The following is a 17,422-nucleotide window of genomic DNA, read 5'->3' as shown; positions in this document are numbered from 1 at the left end:
TTGGATATTAGAAACCTGCTAGGTTTCTAAAGGAGCTGGATGAGCTTCAAGGTCCCTTCCAACCCATACAGTTATATGATGCAGTGATTCTATGATGTGTGCCACCTTTGGAAGCTCTGGAGTTCTGGTTAAAGCCCAGGGAGCACCCTAAACATGCAATCACTCTGGGGGGTACAGCATTGTGAACAAGAGGAGGTTCACTAGGACCAGTTCTGCACTTCAAAGAAGCACCCATCCAGACCAGTTCAAGATGCAGATGGGAAATGACTGTATTATGTGCAGAGCAGAGGATGCCTCAGTGTCCATGGGCACTGCATTTTGCCAGCTTGCTTAGGTAGGGTCATGATAGACTCAGGTTAAAACCTGGGTTGAAAATCATTCCATCAGGAAGTCTTTAGTGAATAACAACTTGTAGGGAATGGAAGGAGCCATTTCCAGCTACAAGTTCATGCAGGGAAACTGAGACCCAAAATATCTCAGTGTGGGGAGAAGGGTGCATCACCTTTTATCGGTATTCACAGCTGATTAATTGATTGAATGCTGAGGATATCCCACTTGACTTTGAACTTTTCTTTGTCTTATCTACGCATCCAGTGCCTGCCAAAGGGGCATTTTTCTCTAACAGGGTTGCTGCTATGGGGGTCACATCTTACAAGCGATGGCCAGAGGTGTTGATTGAAGAGACACAGCACGAGGTCCATGCCAGGAGGTTATCTGCTGCTGACACTGCCCCTGCAAGGCTTGTGCTCAAACCTTCCCCATCACCCACCAGACCTCTGCACTTCCCAGAATTACTGATGACTTCCCATATTTGCAGTTGATTTGCCAACAATTTGCTCTTGCTCCAAACAAGCACAAACGAAAGGAGGAACCAAAGTTCAGCCTGGATAGGCCATAAACCTGCTTCCACCAAAGGCAAACCTGTCCCACAGGAATACCATTGTCCAGAGGAGGATAACTGATGAAAACTGAAATCTCCCTGGAGAACCCCTCCAAGTTTCTTTTTTATGCCCTTATCTTGCAATTAAAGGTGCTGTCTCACCCTGCGCTTGGTCTCCCATAGATGAGCCTTTCTTCCAGACCCACGTTAAGCTGCTCTTGGAGAATCCATCCCAGTGTTTCCTATATGCCCCTCCTTTCTCAGGCTGTAACACAGAAAAGGTGTGTGTGTGTGTGTGTGGAGGTTTCCCATCAAAATATCCTCTGTCAAATACACTTCACATGTAACGCTGCTGACACAAATCAGGGCTGGAGGAATGTCATTGAAGTCAATCCTTTTGTTTGGAAGGGGAAATCCAATAAATTCTCTGGCAGCTGGGTTTGGCCTTCAAGGATAGGGTGTTTTTTCCTATCTTTGCTTGTAATATCAGGCATTCTTCCAGCCCCATTCATGTCTAATGGCAATTTCTTCCTTTTACACCTTTTTCTGCCCCTTTCATGTTTTCTTTTGGAGGCAAACACTAGCAAACAAACAACAAAAAAAAGCTCCACAAAAAATCCTTTGGAACGTAATTGATGGACCCAAATGATTTAATTTGGCCTGGAAGCCACACTGAACAAACAAGTTCAAAAGACACCAGCTAAATCGGCGTTGACCCTTATAAATAGCTTAGCTGGAACAAAGCAAGGTTGGCAGGGACAGGCTCCTTGATGTTAGCCCCGGGTCTGTCCCACCCGATGCCGTGTTATTTTGCTTTCAAACAACATGTGAACAGACCACACAAGCACCAGGAGAGCCGGAGGGTGGCAGGGGATTAACTGCAAGCAACCAGCCGGGGCCACTGATTTACACTCAGCAGCCTGAGCTGTGCCCTGCAATGCGGCAACGTAACACACGAGAACCAGCGGTGAGAGCTCACAGGCTATGAAAGGGGACACAGGGACCCCCCTCACACCGAATACCTCACTCTTTAATTACAACCTGACAAGAGGAGTGACATGAGCCTATTATTTGGTTTTTAAGATCCTGTTCCCATCTATAGCAGATGCATTTGTTCCGGGACGATTGACCGCGCTTTGTTTCTGTGCTCAGCTTTTGCTCCTCTGCACCTGGGGTGCTCTTTCATTAGCAGTTTTGAGATTAATTCAGCCAAGTTTTGAATCCTTTCAAAGGGCAGATCTCTTGACAAAAGTGTTTTTTTTTTTTTAAATAGATCCCTCCTAAACTATCCTAAACTACCAATTACAGCACAGAAATAACGAGTGTTTAAAGGGGAATATTCCCTGTGTCACTTTGCAGTGCTCGTTTTCAGCTCACAAGGGGAACGCAGGCTGATCACCACCACTTTTCTGCTGGCTGGTTTCCAGTTGCCTTCGCTTTCGTTTACATTCAATTTCCACGTTTTCTATGGTTTCTCACAGGCTGGTTTAAGCGAGGCCACAAAATAAGGCCTGAAATTGCAAGTGAAGAAAGAACCACTGAGATACAGGAAAAATAATTGCAAAATTATATATGCCTGAGTTTCCTAGGGCTATAGTGACTTTATATGGTGTGGATAGCCCTTCCGTGAACACATTTTCCCCTAGAGAGCAGCAGTCCTTTTCTCCTCTTGCCATGGATCCTTTCCCCTTATCCCTCCCCATCGGCTCTCCGGGGCCACCCCAACCATTTGTGTCATGACAGGGATTGATATTCCTGCAAAACATCTTAGGAAGTCTCCATTTAAATAGAGCTGGGTTGCCTGACCTGGTGCAATACCCAGAACTGCTTGTTGTGGGGCAGGAGGTGGTGAGGTGACACCCCACAGTGGTGACAGCTTCTGACAGCTCATCATGTTCATTGAAATGTGGCCTTAAAACCTTCCAGGATATGAAGGACTCCATTATCCTTGTTCTGCAGGACAGCACAAGAGAAAGGATAAGGTGATTGTTACACCATGCAGACCTTTAAATGTGAAATCACAGGGCAGCCCTGAAGTGAGACATGAATGGGAACTTCTCATATGGGATTCATCCATCTTCACTGGGTTGTTTGAGGGCCTTGACTGGGACAACTGGCCAAGACTCATATATTCCATGCAAAGGAGAAATTAACCTGATTTATACCCAGACACAGAACAATTAAACCTAAAAAGGGTTGCACTTTGGTCCTAAAAAGTATCTTTTCCCCCCAAATCATGGGCTTACTACATGAAGGAAAAAGTATATCAAGGGAATCTAGGAGAAAGATGCCACAATCATGTACATGTGCATAAACATATATATAGAGAAACCACGTCAATAAGAACCAGCATAACAAACCTCTGCAGCCATCAAGTCTGTGATGATTAAAAGCCATCACTTCCCTCCCTTGCCCTACTGCCCCCACAATTTGCTAAAGCCCCAGTGGTCATTACTCACTGAAAACTACACAGCTGGATAAACTCAATGATCAGACAGGTCTTTTCCTATTTCTAATGGGAATCCTGCCTGAACTCCGGCCTGCCTGGGGGGTAGCCTGGGGAGAAATTAACTGATTAAAAATGCCCAAGGGGAGCTGCAAATGGGAAGAGTTTCATTCTTCTAAAGGCAGTTGGCAATGCATTGTGTTAGTGAGTTTTCATCACAAGACACCACATGACCAGAATAGCCCATTAAAGCATCTCCTTCCTCCAGTTCATTGTCTGTCCCAGGTTCTATATGCCCGGAGTTGAGGGGAGCAATGCTTCTCCAGCCTCTGTCAACAGGAATGTCAGTCTGGGTTAACCCAAAGTAGAATCATAGAATAGAATAGACTAGAATAGACTAGACTAGAATAGAATAGAATAGAATAGAGTGTGTCTATGTCATAGAAGTACTTCACGAGTGGACAGTATTTGCCTTCCTTTGCTTCTGAGTACAGTGAGTTTGGTTTTATGTGTGCTGCCCCCTCTCTGCTCAATCTTTCCTTCCCATTCAGTGCAAAGAACGCACTTAACTCCCATTAGAGCTAAGACCTGGCATGCTTTGCACTGTCACTCCAGGGGGATTCATGGTGGTGAAACCAATATTACTTGGTTTTCCAGACCCCGTGCCTGAAGACATCTCCATCTGAGCTGCATATCCCATGCACCTCAGATGTTAGAGTCAAGAGAGGAAAACAGGCACTTCTGTGGTGCTATTCATCTCTGCCTTATGTAGACATTTCTATGAGGTCAGAACCATGCTCTGTTTCTCTTCACTGACTATAAAGGGAGCCTGGGGTGGCTAGCTTGCATGGAGGCCTCTTTCGTAGATGCCTATGTTAGGTGAGATTACTTCTTTGTTTGTATGGAAGTAAAAGGATGCTGGGGATGGACTATTCGTTAGGGACTGTAGTGACAGGACAAGGGGTAACGGGTTAAAACTTAAACAGGGGAAGTTTAGATTGGATATAAGGAGGAAATTCTTTCCTGTTAGGGTGCTGAGGCACTGGAATGGGTTGCCCAGGGAGGTTGTGAATGCTCCATCCCTGGCAGTGTTCAAGGCCAGGTTGGACAGAGCCTTGGGTGCCATGGTTTAGTGTGAGGTGTCCCTGGCCATGGCAGGGGGATGGGAACTGGATGATCTTCAAGTCCTTTCCAACCCTAACTATTCTAGGATTCTACGAAAGCACCTAGTTTTAAGTCAGAGCTTTGATTTTGGAGCATTACTTGCAAATCTACTTCTTTGTCCCTCTCTTGCATCACCTGCAGAAGGGCTCTGATAGAGGTTAATCAACCTGCTGTAATTTTGATAAACCTGGATAGCATCAGACACTGTTGATATCTTCTTTGGCAACTCAGCCTGGGAACTTTGCCCTATCCCTGGAAACATTTCCAGCCAGGTTGAATGGGGCTCTGAGCAATGTGATCCAGCTGAAGATGTCCCTGCTCATTACAAGAAGGTTGGAACATCCTTCTTGGACATCTAAAGATCCTTTCCAACCCAAACCAACCTATTCTATGTTTCTGTGCCTTGCAGCAAGCGTGGGAGCCCTGTTAGGTCAAGGAAAAGCTTTGTTGCAGAAAGATGCCATGTAGATTAAGCAAAGAGCAGGCCATGGGCCGACTCTGCTTTGAGCACATGCATGGTGGGGATTCAGTGTCCTTTGCTGAGCGTGATCCATCATCCGTTTGGTAATGACAAGGTGCAAATGCTGGCAACCTTGACACAAAGCTCTGAGTGTCTTCACGTAGCTCCAGTGGCCTGCACAAACCAAGTGGAAGAATGATAAGACCCAGGCAGCATGAAACCCACAGACACAGAGCGCTAAACCGAAACACCACCACGCTGCTAATGCAGATGTCAAAACAAAGTGTGAGCTCTGGGATTCATCTTTTGCCAGTTCAGTGCAAACAATTTGGCTCACGGAAATGAAGCGAGGAAGTCTAGCTTCAAATATGTTCAGGGAATGAGTGGGAATGTGGATGACATCCAGCTCTTTTGAACTTGGTTGATACTCACAAAATGAGGGACTGAGAGGCACTGGGTAGCTATTGAGGACGCCGGTATTCACTGTGCCGCTCATCCAGCAGGTCTGGCTGGTGTAGTAAAACATCTCATCTCCTTCTGGTGACGAAATGAACATGAAGGGTATTTAATGCGTATCACAGAATCACGGAGTGGTTTGTGTTGGAAGGGACCTTAAAGCTCATCCAGCTCCAACCCCTGCCACAGGTAGGGACCCCTTCCACTAGAGCAGCTTGCTCCAAGCCCCTGTGTCCAACCTGGCCTTGAACACTGCCAGGGATGGGGCAGCCACAGCTTCTCTGGGCACCCTGTGCCAGCGCCTCAGCACCCTCCCAGGGAAGAGCTTCTGCCTAAGAGCTCAGCTCAGTCTCCCCTCGGGCAGGTTAAAGCCATTCCTCTTGGCCTGTCCTTACAGGCCCTTGTCCCAAGCCCCTCTCCAGCTTTCCTGCAGCCCCTTCAGGCACTGGAGCTGCTCTCAGGTCTCCCCTTCAGGAGCCTTCTCTTCTCCAGGCTGCCCCAGCCCAGCTCTCTCAGCCTGGCCCCACAGGAAAGGTGTTCCAGCCTCCATGATATCCATCATTCTGACCTAGGTCTCTGATGTATGCACATCTTCATGAACTGTGGTGCAGGTCAGGTAGAGCTGGTGGGGTGCACTGTCACTTCTGCTCAGCCCCCCATAATTAAGCATGCTTGCTTATCCAAGTTTAACCATGGAATATGTCCTAGCGTAATGCTGACTGTCCTGCAAGGATCATATTCTGAAGTGTTATAGACGAGGACATCAGCTAAAAACATCTCGGAACCAGTCTGCATTAAAGTGTTCCTGACAAAACCACTCCATGGCAGCTCGGATAACAGTTGACCTCCTTTTTCTGTAGCAGAAAGTCTTTTGCTGCCAACGAAGCCCTGGAACAGACAGAGCTTTCACCCATTCAGATCCACTGATTGCAACTTGATCAGTCTGTTTGAGGGCTCCAGAGGAAATCCTTCGGGATAGAGAAGATTTGTTGGCCATTACCTCTCTCTTCCCATTATTTTGACTTTATGGATGCTGCCACTGGAGTTGCAAGGGGGATTAGTAGTAATGACAACAACGTATTTCCCTTGTCACTGTGTTGTTCTCACAGTGGATGTAGTGGCAGTAAGCTGAGTTTAAGTCCTTACCCATTAGCTGAATACCCATTGACACTACAGAAGAAATCCATATTGTAATAAGAAGTGGGCTATCCTAGTGCTGAAATCGCACCAGGTTCCACTGGAACAACCACTGTGAGAGAATCTGGCTCAAGAAATGCACTTGCACATATAGATTAGGGCCAGATCCACACGAATGGAGCTTCTCACTGCACTGTTGGGATGGTTCAGCCACTGAAGTCAATCGTTTCATCCTAACCATGAGGTTGGACCCCTTTTTTACCATACAAGCACTGTGATAGATTCTGTACTAACTCAGTGCTTAATCCACAGCCTCACAGTCAAAGAAGCAAAAGGGACAGAGGACTTCATCTCTTTGCCCTAAACTCAGCTGCATGCCTTGTATTCTGTCAGGTGCTTTTAAACCTGGCATTACAAGTTCTGATCAAGAGTTTACATCTACTTCATGCAAGCCAGTTGTTATCCTCACAGCAGCACGTGCCTGGGTGAGCTGTAGTGAGTGGTGGGTGTTTGCAAACTGAGCCCTCAAAGAGGCTGTGAACAAGGTGAAATCTCTGATGCTTGTTACTGCAGCACTGTGACAGGCCCATTTGGACAACCTGCAGTTTGATGGCACGATAGCTGTGTGCAGAATAAACAACAATTCTCATGGTGACAAGAAAACTGTGCCTAGACGGATGCATCTTCCTCTTCTGTTCACCTCTCCTCTGCTTTTCTTCCCTTTGGTAAACCAGCTTGTAATCCTTCTGAGATGAGCACTGCCTGTGCAAGGCTCACATTACTTGGAGTCATATCCCTGCTCTGGACTATTTGGTACTACTGTGACATATATAATACACTCCTTATTGACAGGCAGATAAGATCCCTAGGTCTCCATTTGCTTGCACTATATCCCAGTTCAGGAATTATCTCACAGGTGAGCTCCCCTTCCAACCACATATGGTCCTGCCAACAAGAACCACTGTTATTTCCACGTGAATATAATACTAGGAAAACATTTACTGAAAGCTTTAGCTTAATTTAGCAGGATTGAGCAGCTGGAAATAACAAGGAGGAGCCAGCACCTTGCAAAGAGCCAGCATTGCACAGACCACCAGCAAGTGCTCCACACACCTCAGCTTGGAAAGCGATGGGGCAGATGGAAGTCATTATTTGGTTTTGAACAAAATACCATCTGGGGCCAGCATTTGCTGTCTGTTACTTCTGAGTAAATCCAGAGAAACTCCATCGTGTTCCTTAATAATCAGTCCTGGGACCAATCTTATTAAATATTTTCCTTAATGAACTTGGCAGAAAACAGGAGGTGTCTGGTCATGAGATCTGCTGGTGACACAGACTTGAACGACTGGGTTGCTGTTGCAGAGGGGGATCAGAATATGATAGGGGAAGAGCTGGGTGACATTGAAGGAAGGCTGAGTGAGAGAAATGGGTGAATTTTAACAGTAAGAAATGGTTAGGAGATTGTATTTAGACACTGAGGAGGAAGCTTGTTGGCTTGAGGTAACAATAGAGGAAAAAGGACCTGAATTTGTCTGAGCACAGTGACCTTAAGACTCACAGAATCATAGAATGGTTTGGGTTGGAAAGGACCTTAAGATCATCCAGTTCCAACCCCCTGCCATGGGCAGGGACACCTCACACTAAACCATGGCACCCAAGGCTCTGTCCAACCTGGCCTTCAACACTGCCAGGGATGGAGCATTCACAACCTCCCTGGGCAACCCATTCCAGTGCCTCAGCACCCTCACAGTAAAGAACTTCTTCCTTGTATTCAATCTAAACTTCCCTTCTTTCAGTTTTAACCCATTACCCCTTGTCTTATCACCACAGTCCCTAATGAAGAGTCCCTCCTCAGCATCCTTATAGGCCCCCTTCAGACACTGGAAGCTGCCCCAAGGTCTCTACACAGCCTTCTTTTCTCCAGGCAGAGTAGCCCCAACTTTCTCAGCCTGTCTCCATACAGGAGCTGCTCCAGCCCCTGATCATCCTCGTGGCCTCCTCTGGACTTGTTCCAACAGCTCCATGTCCCTTTTATGTTGAGGACATTAAGAAGAACAATGGCAATTGTATCTCAGTTATAGGCCTGAATAACTTTGGGGTAGAAATTAAAAGATGAGGATTTGTTCCCCTGTATTTGGGTGTGTATGTCTGTCTTGGGAACTGGGGGGAGTTAGTCGGGAGAAGAGAAGGCTCAGGAAGGACATTATTGCTCCCTACAGCAACCTGAAAGGAGGATGGAGACAGCAGGTGACTGGTCTCTGCTCCCAAGGAACAAGCAATAGAAGAGGAAATTGCCTCAAGGGGATGTTTAGATTGGAAATTAGGAAAAATGCCTTCACAGAAAAGGTCTTCAGGCATTGGAACAGGCTGCCCAGGGAAGTGATGGGGTCACCATCCCTGGTAGCGTTTAACAGACATGTAGATGTGGCGCCTGGGGACACGGTTTAGTGGTGGACTTGGCAGTGCTGGATTAACAGTTGGACTCGATGATCTTAAGAGTCTTTTCCAACCTAAATGATTCTGTGTTTCTGTTATTCTATGACCTTCTAGCTCTTCCGGGATGTTTCAGCCACTAGATAATTGAATCTCCACTTCCTATTGCAGGTTGTGGAGCGTGTGAGGTTAAATCACAACACACACAGACGAGAGGCTCAGACCAAGATTCCCATGGGAGACTGCCTCCTAAATCATAAATGATTGCATTGCAGCAGTGCTTAAAGCTGCAAGAGAGAACTGGGGAGCCACTGTAGTAGGTACTGCACAGACACACACACAGCTTCTCCCTACATATGTATTTATATATAACTGCAGGGGTTACAGACATAGCACATACATGTGTACCCTTTGATCATCCTGCTTGCTTTTGTCAGAGCTATCCAGCCTCAGGTGCACTCAGTTTAACTGCAGTCAAGCTCTGATGACAAACACATAAAATCCTTGCCTTACAAGACTGGGGGAAGCAAAAAACGTTAGTAAATGTGCTCATTTCTAAGCTGCACAGCACAATGGTCCTTCTTGCTTTCCAGTGCTGTTTCCTTCTCATTTCAGCCATGCAACATCTTGCCTTTCAGACCTATCCCTTAGCTTCAGCCAGCAGATGGACTCTTTTTCACAAGTGCTCCCAGTTTATAATTAGGGAATGGGGAAGAGAAAAGAAACAATGCTGACCATGGTTAGCACATGCACCAGCAGGAAAGAGCAAGGATGGTGTGTTTGGTGGCGCAACTTCGTGGTGCTACATGTGCTTCATCTCTTTCTGCACTACAGTTTCATTCTTCTGAGCTTTGATGATTTTAGTTTTGGGTTTATTTTGCTTTCCTTCATTTGCCAACATTGCTTGAGAGGTAGGGTTTCCAAACCCTACCATATGAACTGCTCAATGTCATCGTTTTGCTTTGAGATAATGCACCCATGTAGTCTGCCTGAAGACAAGCAGTTTCATTTCCAGGCTCTGGAGCTGATCCACAGCATGACTTCTGTGGGACAAAGAAAACCAGAGCTAAGGTTAGCTCATTGCTGTTCTGCATCTCAAGGTTTCTGATTCCTCCAGGCTTCAAGAACTGTCTAAATGGGACTTTGGAAAAGCTGATGGCCTTCCTATTGAGGTAAGATGAGTCTTCTATTTGCAGATGCATGGAAGGGAGGTTGGAAAGCCCTTGACAGCAATTCCTAAGACCTGTCTTGGGCCAGTCATCCTGGAGTCTTAGTATCCTTCAATGCAATGAGAATCTTTTAGCATCTGAATTTGGGTTTTCTAGACAATGTGCTACCATAAAACTTCCCAAGCTGCTCTTCACATCCCTTCAACTGTGGGAAACCAACAGGCCCTGCAGCTGTGAAAACAATAGTCTCTGTCTAATGGGGCAATGTGAATTGCCCCCGGTAGCTGAAAGCCTTTCCAAAGCACCTGAGGACAGGACTGACAGAATGGTGCTTGGGTGTCTTGTTAAGGTGTCTTCAGGGCTGCTGTGCATGACAAAGAGAAGCCTCAATGTATTCGGACTTTCCACTAAGGTGGAAAGCTTCTCCAGCTTATCTGGCAACAAGATTTGTGTCTCTCATTTCCTGGGTCTCCCTTCCTTTTGTCCATGTTCACCACACGTAAACCCAAGTAAGAATCTGTCATTATTGATCACAGGAGTTCAGACAGCACAGACAGACTTGGTGCTTCCCCTGCACCTTGAGAAAACCACCTTCATATTTGGCTACCCCAGCAATGGAGCAAGAAGCCCAGTGCCAAGTGCATCATTGCCACGATATATGGCTGCTGACAAGCCCATAAAGCTGAGATGAAGATTTCAAAGCCTGGACCAAGACACTATGCTGAGTTCATACAGTGCTGGGGATACAGTAAAATGGGTATCATGACATAAGCCATCATCTGATGCTCTCCAAAAAGTCACCAAGGTACAGGTTTACCTCCCCATCCTTAGGAATATTATTCCTTTTCTGCATTTTAGGGTGAGTCCCTATTTCAGAAGCCTGTTTAACGCAGGTAGGCTGTTCTGCATTCCTGAAGTCCCAGTGGTCAGACTTACAGGGATGACCATGCTGGGGCATGACTAAGTCATCTGGACAGTATGCAAAAAGCTCATTTACACTTAGCTAGCACCTTGTTTTCGGCTCTTCCTGCACTATCCAATCTCCACAGTTTCTCATCATTTTGAGCTAAGAGGATGCACAAATACCAATGCTGCAGCCAGCATAAGCAAGGATATGGGGGAGTGGTGAAGGGAAGAAGAGAAGGAAGCACGAAGCACAGGTCCTGAATTTGGAAGGCAGTAATAGGGATAAGAAGGAGACAGAAGAGAATTGGAGATAAGGGGTTGGACAGATCACTGAAAAGACCTCTGCGGGGAGAGGAGGAAGAGGGGATTCAAAATTAAACCCAATAAAATGAGGAAACCTGCTTCTGAATGTTCCCTGGGGAGTGTCTTAACCCAAAGTGCTGGCTATGGGATAGATGCTCCATAGCAACATCCCATTTCCACAGCCTACATGCTGCAGGATTTACAGCTCCACACTGAACAATCCAATAGCTACAGCTGTTTGGCTCCATGAAATAAGCTAGGGACAGTTTTCCAGCCCTGAACACCATTGGCACAACGTATTTCATGTCCATAGAGCTGAACTTCCTTTCCTTCCTTCCCAGGTAGCTTGGTGTTGGGTCCTAACTTGCTTGGCCAGTCTCCTGAGCCTGAAACTTCCTATTGCTTTGGGAGTCCTGGCCAGGATCTTTTCAATATCCTTACAAATCTACTGATTAGACTTCCCTGGAGCTTGAAACTCCCTTCTCCCACATGGACATGGCCCTTCTGGAATGCAACTGAGCTCTTCAGGGATTCATGATGGATACAGCACATAAGATACCTGCAAAGACAGCTTTTGCAAAGGGGTCCCCGAAAACACCATTACATTGGTTGCCTCCCCATTGACCTACAGCACTTCACTCACTACCACAGGACAAACAGACAGCAGCTCCTGTAAGCCAGGAAGACGGAGTCACTCACCAGCCTTTGCACATTGAACATCTGGTTGTTGATAGGGGAATGAATAAGCTTGAGGACTGATGTGAACCAGATTGTTTGCGCTCCATCCAGAAATTCCTCTGCAGGCTCCCAGTGTCGACTTTTGGCTTATCTTCCCCACATACACAGCCTCTCTGGGCACTTCCTGGGAAACCAGAAGTATGGATCTGCACCAGCCAAGAAGAAGGATTTGCCATGCTCATCGTGCTATGCTTTCATCCAAGTGGATAGGTTTGGACTTGATTAAGGACACGCTCCTCCATGTCATCGGAGTGAGGAGAGGCACTCCCCCAAGCTCCAAAGCAAGTGGAGCAAGAAGGGGAGGAAAGAAAAGGACCATGGAAAGGACCCTGCTTCTACAGCGGATGGGGAAAGAACTCCGGGTGGGAGGGGGACAGAAGAAGGCCAGCTCAAAAGCTGTTTATGAAGCCCCAGCTGTTGTACCTTGTTCGCTGTGACCAAGGGCTAGGATTCAGCACCTGCATCCATCCTATCTGCAGTTTCACTAGACCCTGAAGATTACTGCAGAGCAAAGTGTGGCCAATAGGTTGCTATTGAAACCCAATCCTTCTCTGAAGGTGAGGCAGGTTTCTTTCTAAGACCTCTTCCTCAATAACAAGTGAACAAAAAAGTTCTGGCCCAGCAGGAGGGAATGCCAGGTCTGACACCCCGTCTCCATCTATTCACAAAGAAGATGGACTAAATTCTGCACAAGCCCCAATGCAAATCTGCCCCATTTTCCGCTCCATGGTGGTTTTTTGACACGTTCAAATGATAAATCTGAGAACAGGTACGTTGCTTTTAAAAATAGTTTACAATTTACTTGAGCCCTGGTTGGGTGAGTTTCAGCATTCACAAATACCAGTAAGCAGGAAAAACGGGGTGTCTCTTTCTTTAACTGGCCATCCTTGGCTTGACTTACACATCTCAGGACCTCTGGAATGACCACTGAGTAAACGGGTGTTTAAAAATGACTGCCTAAGTTCCTCCTAACTGAGGCATAAAGGGAAGCAATTCCAGGGAAAAAATCCATCATGGGCTGCTGAGTTTATCAACAGCATTATCTGTGTCATCTGTAGAGGGCAAGAGCCACAGCACATCTATAACAATAAGGCCACCACAGTCAGATCCTTCGTACCCTACGCTGACACTCTTCCTTTCCCTGCTCTGTCTTCCACACAGCTGTAATTTGTTCCCTGATTACTCATGGTTGTTTATAATGACTTCTCAACATGAAATCTTGGCCCAGGATTTCTATTATGTTCTACTCTGGCCCAAATAAACCAATAAAGGCTTGTTTTTATTGCAAAAAGAACAATATCTTCCATTTGGTGAAGATACTGAGCAGACCTGGCAAGAAATCATGAGGTTCATGAGCAAGGATAATTCAAGTTAGATATAAAGAAAAACTTGCTAGCAGAGAGTAGGACTCTGGAATCTGAGGTCTCTGTGGTCTTCAAGACTGCAGGCTGTTAAGCACCATCTCTTTAACTAGATATTTAAGGCAAGTCTCTGCTGGGAATGGCACGGTTATAGTTGATCCTTTCTTGGTCCAGAAAGACAAGCCAAGTAATGTTTCAAGATGCTTTTCAGTTTTATTCCTGTATAGTTTCACAAATTGCCTTAGGGGCTAGCACATGGCCTTGGCTTCTCCCATAAAAGACTGCATGAACATATGCTGCTCTTTTGGGAAGTCTGGATGAACTTGAGAGAATGGGAACTGTATATTTTGTTTTCTGAAGAGCATGTCTAGGCCATCCTCAAGACCAGATGTGTGAGCCGTAAAGATGGTCATGGTGCAAGAGCAGCCTTTGTGTGTGCAGAGGCCTCACTGTTGAGCTCAAGGGCAACGATGCTCAAAAGCTTAGTGTGCCAATGGTTGCACTGTATGACTCCAACAGCCATATTCTGCCTTCCAATGCTAAGGAAATGCTAAGGGTCTTTAACCTCAAATCCCAGCAGAGGGAAAGAATTGACGTTCCAGCATTATGCCCTTTTGGAATTACTAAAGGAGGAGCCAGGAGTGAAGGAAAATCATTCCACTATAATTCAATGCATGAAAGAAGATCACAGAGACTGAAGGACCTCTTGAGTCATCTGGTCAAAATGTTGCTGTCTCAGGTACTCTGCCACATATTCCCATCCACGTCTTTAATGCTACTAAAAAGCTTTTCCAGAATTGAATTCCTCTGATGCTTCAAAGCCAATTGCTATTTTTTCCACTTCAAAAGTAGCCATGGCCCAATTTATACCCATTTGTATTCGTGCCAACAGAGACCTGCAATTTAAATACCACTTTCTCCCTCCTGCATCATGCACAGCATCCAAAGCTTTCCTCTCCCATCCACCCCTTACAAAGACTTTGGTCTTCATATTATTTGAGAAACTCAGGTTTGGTGCCTTAAACTGAAAAAAAACAACAAAAAGATATGACAAGAGGTCATTGTTGACAAAACTGACATTAACATAATGTCATATAAAAGTAGCTCATAGTTTTCTCATTAGTATAATCATAACAATTCCATTTCCTTCCTTCCTGTTCACACCCTCTCTAAGGTGAAGGCAAAGGTTTCTGTAATTACCACCACCAAGCCCAAATGACTCTAAGGAAGTCAAATCTGGCATGCAAAGCATCTTCACTTGCCACATCTTGCAATGGATTATTACAAATTTCACATACAAACACCCACACCCACACAGGAATGCCTTTTTCAACAGTACTTTATGAGTCTCCCCCAATGCCAAAAGAATGAGTAAAGGAAGCTGGAAAATTCCTCTGGATCATGGGGTTGAGGAGGCACAATCCAAGAAACGTCAATGTTGAAAGACAGAAAGACGTGTCAAGTCAAAGTAAGGTGGCTCCTGGAAATGCTGTCTAATAGCATACATTCATACAGCATTATATATCCTGAAGTGCATTCAGGCTCAGACTGTGGTTGCTGATTTGCTCTCATAATGCAGCTGGGGAAGGGGGCAGTAGCCAAGCCCTGTCTGTAACACAGCAGTTTTCAGGAAGGAATGCAAGTACAGAATGAAATCAACCCAACCTTGAGGAGGCAGACTGGATGGGATTCATCTCAGTCAGTGTCTGCAGTGGAGAAGTCTCCATCCCAGCTGGAAGTCCTGAGCTCTCATTCTAGTCGAAGGAGAGACATGGCCATGTATAACACAGAGATCATTTAATCTGTTGTAAATATCTACTTGAGATGAGTCATATCCTTCAAGTGCCTGCTTCCCTCCACTGGCTGCAAAGAGTCCAAACATAGAATTATTGCGCCATAAATATATAGGGTGGGATTTATAACATGTATTTTATATATACAAAGTACATGCTTTCTTCTGAGACAGAAATCTAGGTCTCCAGTCAAGTCAATGGTGCAAAATATGTTTTTTTGCATCAATGGACTTTTAGGGGTCCAGTGGAGTTTTGAGCTGCATTTTGAGTCAATAGAGTTTTAGAAGGCAACCCAGCCAAGCAGATACAGATTTTGTACCTATTGTTTATCATTTACTTACTTTACCTAGCCTCTTATTGCTCTTTATTCTCAGTACTGACCAGATCTCCATTCACTGTCATAGAAGCCTTGAATGTTCAATGGAGGGATGAATACCTACACTGAAAACATTTGCAGTCATTTAAGATTAATCCCATTGCTGAAGTTAGGTGAGATGGATTCCCACAATGAGATGGTGTTTTCCCCTTAGGGCACACAAACATTTACTACATCCTATACCATGTTTTAATGATCAAGCTTGGTCCACGCACTGTTTCTGCATCCTAGCTCAGAAGAGGTAAAACTGGCATCTCTCACAGTACGAACCCCCAGAGCATCACACTGGGATGCAGCTGATGGGAAATAGATCCAAGTTCTTACGGAGTTTCAGATTTCCTTGGAGATTTGATGTACTAAGACTGATGTCAGCAAATCTGGCCCCAGCAGAGTAAGGGATGTTTAGAAAGTTCACAGGCTTTGGCAACAGTCCTGATGGCCAGACAATGGCTTCAAAGCATCTTTACAGTATTAATTAGCACGACCTTAGCTGAGACATGGTAAATGCTTGTTTTAAGGGGGTGAATTATGAAGTGAAAAGCTTCATTTTGGACTGCTGTGACTCAAGCCACTTCTACTTTGCATTGGGAAACGCAAGCAGCACACACAGCCATGGCTGTGTCTCATGACTGAAGGTCCTTGGCCATCCAGAACTTGAATCAAGCAAGGCGTTATGATAGCATCACTCCTACTTCTGGCTCCATCACCTCCACAGCCACTGGCTGGGCAGGCACATGCTCCTGAGTCACTTAAAACAGCTGTGGTCAGACAGCTGGATCGAGCCGAACGTGGTTTTTCCACTTCCAGACACTCTGTGCAGTCCCATCTGAACACCCATTTGATGGGGAGCACGGCATGGAGCGTGCATATCTCCAAGACACAGACGCCAGAGGTTTGAAGATCAGATTGGAGGTGTTTCAGCACAAAGTCATAGGCCGCAGGACATTCCTTCTTAAGCCATGGCTGCATTATTTCATATTCATACCTTTCTAAGAGAAAGCCAGAGGAAAGGCCATGCTAATCTCAAACCTCACAATTCATGGGGCTGATGGATTAGGCCTGACAAGCCAGCAGGTTTGATTGGGTTATGGAAATATCCACTGAAAGCCAATTGAGCACATCTGATTTGGCAATAATAATCAGAAAAAAATAAGGAAAAAGAAGAAAAAAAAAACCCAAACATTTGCTGCGTATAAACAGAAAAACTTGCTTTGTTTTATACGCTGAGTGGGGTGTCGCAGTTTATAGCAGAGAGACAGAAAACATATGTGAATCATCATGTAGATTATATTTATATTGCCTAATGCTCAGGTTTGTTTGGTTGGCATTAACAACAACTCGTGGCTTCCTTTCCTATAATGCTGGTTTACTTTTAATACAATCTTGCATTCACATCATCTCAGCCAAGCATTCTCCTGGGGAGAAGCCGAGGGCAAGGAAGGAAACCTCTGTGAAATGCATTTCAAATGTTCTCCCTCCCTCATGCAGGGGTTTTACTTTGCTTTTTTCCCTCTTATAAATCAATAAATAAGTAAATGCAAGATGCCCATTAATTGCTTTTGACAAAAAGACAGGCAGGCAAGAGGCTAATAAATGCTTGCATTGGTTTTCCTTGCTTTCAGCGCTGTCGCCCTGGGATGTGCTTGGCGTGCAGTGGTACTCATACTGAGAGCTGGTAACGGATGCCAGCGTGTACATTTGGGATCCAAAGATGGTTTAAGATCACTAGAAGGATCAACTTTGTCCTTCTTGGTGGTGATAATGTTTGGAGTAGGGGGTGGGACAACAACTGGGAGAGAA

The 17,422-nt window shown here is 45.5% G+C and overlaps 1 long non-coding RNA gene across 1 annotated transcript in view; it reads left to right on the top strand.

The window, feature by feature from the left end:
* LOC134174333 (uncharacterized) overlaps window positions 1–1,240 on the top strand; it is a 38,312-nt gene extending 37,072 nt beyond the window's left edge. The window contains exon 3 of the long non-coding RNA XR_009968609.1: window positions 595–1,240. This is a non-coding gene — a long non-coding RNA (uncharacterized LOC134174333). The remainder of the gene's footprint in view (window positions 1–594) is intronic.
* Window positions 1,241–17,422: the final 16,182 nt, after the last annotated feature.

Source organism: Pezoporus occidentalis, unplaced genomic scaffold, assembly GCF_034315485.1.
Source record: "Pezoporus occidentalis ecotype Australia unplaced genomic scaffold, CSIRO_AGI_Poc_V1 ctg6, whole genome shotgun sequence".
In the NCBI taxonomy this organism is placed as follows: Eukaryota; Metazoa; Chordata; class Aves; order Psittaciformes; family Psittacidae; genus Pezoporus; species Pezoporus occidentalis.
This window is presented reverse-complemented; position numbering and strand designations above follow the sequence as displayed.